This window comes from Austrofundulus limnaeus, unplaced genomic scaffold (genome assembly GCF_001266775.1).
Source record: "Austrofundulus limnaeus strain Quisiro unplaced genomic scaffold, Austrofundulus_limnaeus-1.0 Scaffold1753, whole genome shotgun sequence".
Lineage (NCBI taxonomy): Eukaryota > Metazoa > Chordata > Actinopteri > Cyprinodontiformes > Rivulidae > Austrofundulus > Austrofundulus limnaeus.
Genome location: NW_013954155.1, coordinates 59,085 through 63,406, shown reverse-complemented (window position 1 = coordinate 63,406; position 4,322 = coordinate 59,085).

The window sequence follows — 4,322 nt, the reverse complement described above, 5'->3', positions numbered from 1 at the left end:
ACAGCAGACTGACTGCTCGTAAAATATACGACAGGTCTGGACCACTCGTGAATTTTGTTCGTATCTGAAAATAATATTGGTGAATGCCACAAATTCTCCTAAATCACTCGTACGCACAACTTAAGAACAAATCTGTGTGTATGAATGGTTCTTGCATGAGGCCCATTGAGTCTTTGCCTTTTACTCCAGTTCGGAACACTAATATTACAGGCTCGCAGCCTTTTGTTCCACACGTGTAGTTGAGAATGCAGCTTCTAGTTTTGTGCAAAGCGGTGTGGTCTCAGACATTTCAGCTAATGTTGACCCACCTTTAATTGATCTTATTACAAGCATTGCACAGCAAATTGGACAGTCTATAATGGACCGTCTTAAGGGTGAATGTGGAGAAGGGAGAAATATGTGTCTACAAGCTCAGGGCATCGTGGGCCACTCACAGAGTGAACCCAGTTACCTTAACTTGACTGGGGCAGAACTATTGATTCAGCCAGACATCAAAGAACCCCCAATCTTCAGAGGAGAAGGATCTGACAAAAACACTGTCTGTAAGTGGGAAGAGTTAATGAAAATCTATTTTAGAAAACGAGGCACACCCACTGATGAACAGTACCCAGAGATCCTTTCTAAGTTGATGGGCAAAGCTAAGGATATTGTGAGGATAACACTGCGAAGCAGTCATTCTCTAAAGCCTCAAGAAAACCTGGATGTTGTCTACAGCATCCTCGGGCAACATTTTAGTGATGTGCCCTATTCATGTATGCCTATGGCCGACTTTTACAACAYGGTGCCTGTAGCAAGGAAAACACCTCTAGATTACTGGGTACATTTGAACAAGGCAGTTGATGCAGCAGAAGAGGGCTTGAAGAGATTAGGGCGGCACAGAGATGACCCTTGCCAAGAGGCAGCTATGATGTTTGTGAAACATCGCCCAGACCCGGGGCTTGCTACCATTTTGAAGTTCAAAGAAACAGAAAAATGGTCAGCCAGTGAAATTCAGGAACATATTGATCGTTACCAAATTGAAACCAGAGAGCAGGCATTTTCTATGTCAAGGTATCCTAAACTAGCTACAGTTCATGTTCAGGCTCCTGTTCCTGAACAATTACCATCATCCTGTCACCCTGACATATCATCACACCAAGAGACTGGTACAGCATTTCCATCACATTGTAATGACAGTTGCATGAAAACCTTAAATCAGCCTCTTTGAACGTACGCTCTCACAGAACAGTCAGATTGCAGGCAGACAGAACTCACCCAGCCAAGTGCATCACAAAGCCTGCAGGGTTTGTCAGTCCCTGGATCATTCTACCATCACACACTGCAGACAGAAAMGCTTGTGTTTAGCATGCTTTGAACCAAATCACATTAAACGAGACTGTCCCAATCGTCTATCTATCAGAGGTGAGCATGGTCCTAAGTCATAAGACCCCCAGCCTTTAAACTAGCTGGCCTACATGGGATGAGGGGTGGTGTAGGCTCAAAAGAAAAAAACCCTCAGTAATAACGGCATCGAGCAGCAATATGAAAAGGCATGTGCAGCAGCACCAGTTGGTGCTAAGGTGATGGCAATGGAGTGGCTGTCGATTCTGGGAAGGTTGAGGTCATAACAAAGATGACAAAGGCTGACCTGATGGAGGATGATGGATGTACACCTTCAGTCAAAAGGATAAAGTCCTTCCTAGGTATGGTATTTTATTACCATCATTTCATTCCAAGCTGTTAATCTGTAGCCAAGCCACTGTTTGCTCTAACTGCCGGACAGAAGAGAAAGGACAGAGCAAAAACAATAGCAAAGGCAGGTTCTTACAGAAAACTGAGACCATCTGACTGGACAGAGAAGTGTGAAAGAGCTTTATTTAGTCTTAAAGAAAAACTGCTAAATTTTGTTGTTCTTGCACACCCAGATTTTTCACAGCCCCTGATTTTGTCTATTGATGCTTCACTGGACGGGCTTGGAGCTGGCTTGTCCCAAGTACCAGCTGGAGAAGAGAAGGCTCGCCCCATTGCATCTGCAAGCAAGATGCTTAGTAGCTCTCAGAAGAAATACCCAGCTCACAGGTCTGAATTTTTGGCTTTGAAATGGAGTATATGTGAGAAGTTCAGTCATTGGTTAAGAGGTCGGACATTTACAGTTTGGACTGATAACAATCCGCTCACCCACATCATGACAAAGCCAAAACTCAATGCATGTGAGCAGCGCTGGGATGCCAAGCTGGCGCCCTTTGCTTTTGATCTGAACCACAAACCTGGGTTGAAGAACACCGTGGCTGACACACTCAGCAGGGATCCATTTGCTACAACTGTCAGTCATCGGATCATCACAGAGGGCTACTCTCGTCTCCTTACTGAAGCTGATAGTATTAGTCAAGATGGGAGTCCAAGAAACTTTTCACCTGAAGGCCCAGAGCCAAAAAGTAAAGAAATCGTCTTGTGATCCAGAACCCCATTGTAGTTCTCAACCTTACCAGTGTGATGCAGTGGAAGTCAAGGCTCTTTTGGAGATGCATGATCAATAGGATTTGGTCACCGAAATTCGTGCAGTAGCACTAATTCAGTCTATCCAAGATCTGGCCACACCAGGGCAAGATTCACTTTCCATGTTCACTTTGGATGATTTACAACATGCCCAAAAACTTGATCCTGATATCTCAAAAATCTTGCCTTTTGTTATTCGAGGGAGGCGATATTTTTAACWGATTTTTTTTATCCAAACAGTCAATGCCTTATAAAGGTAAATCAGGAAAATTAACAAGGCTGCCCAAAGTTTCACACCTCGCTGTAACAAGAAGAGACTGTTAAATAACTACATCAAGTGTTAATTTACGGTTAATTTAGTAGGTTAAGCAGTAACAGTAATTTGTGTATTTGAAGCTGAAGCTGCTGGTAGACATCGCGGTTGGAATTATCAAAGGTTTTTGACACCTGAGAGACACTATAGCAACTCCTTTGTGTTTGGAATTGGGGGTGGGGGTGGGGGGAGGACCAGGGAGGATGACTCAACCACTCAACCACTAGATGTCGCTGAAAACAACAAATCCTACACACTGTGCCTTTAAAAGCAAAACACAGTATTTTTTCAATGTGTGGAAAAAAACAATCTTTATAAGTTGTTTGTTTTTACAGGCCCTAATCATTCATGTGGATATCAATCAAATGTTGCAGTCCAGACACTTTGAAGTTTTCTCTTTCTTAATGCTCTCCCAAAAGACTTGTGTCTAAGMTAGACTGTGATGCATTTCTCTTATAGTTGAACCTGTCATTGCTGTTGTTTTTCTTTAGCATCACACTGTTGCTGCCTGAAATTTATACTGTTATTGAAGTTTTTATTCAACGACTGATTTTAGGGTCATAATTTCACTAAAACTTGACTTTAAGATACATGTTCTTTTCTTCTGTGAATAAAATTGAATCTGTATTTTTTGTGTAAATTTGGTTGGACTTATGGGAATTTGCAGATTTTATCTTATTTTGTAAACTGATATGCAAATCCTTTAATCCAATATACAGCAATACTGTTAAAATAAATGACAGTACAATGAATCCTGCTGTATACTGTGMTGATGCCTGTGTTTACAGGGTTTTGTTGGCTCTATGAAGTGGGACAGCACAAGGAAGGCAGTGATGGAAGCAGCCAACAATCAAAATCCACCCTTTTAATCCATCAAAGCCCTGAGCAGCTTCACCTTTACAATCAGCCCAACCAAATGTGGAGCCACATCTGAAAATATGAACGCTTTGTGTCTCAATGTTTTCATATTTGCCAAGTTGAGCTAAAATATGAGGCTGCAAACAATAATAAATTACAAGCCATTTGGGAGCCAAAAGAGCCGGTTCTCTGAAAACAATCAAACTTCCCATCACAACAGTAAAAAATCAATAACTTCAGTTGTTTTAACAATATTAATAATGCTCACCAGTAAACCTCACAGATGTCAGTTTATCAAGAGGTTAAATTCAGAGGAAAAAGTATACTAAATAATGAAATACACCGAAAAACATTGAGTTTTGCTAAATCAAGCTCAGATAATAAATGCTTAAGATGAAGTCACTTCAAGACAACAAAGACAGGACAAGATTGAAACATTTGAGACTAACCTGTTATTTTAGTTAATGGGGTAGTTTTCTGCTGAGACTAACCTGTTATTTTAGTTAATGGGGTAGTTTTCTGCTGAGACTAACCTGTTATTTTAGTTAATGGGGTAGTTTTCTGCTGAGACTAACCTGTTAATTTTAGTTAATGAGGCAGTTTTCTGCTGAGACTAACCTGTTAGTTTTAGTTAATGAGGCAGTTTTCTGCTGAGACTAACCTGTTAGTTTTAGTT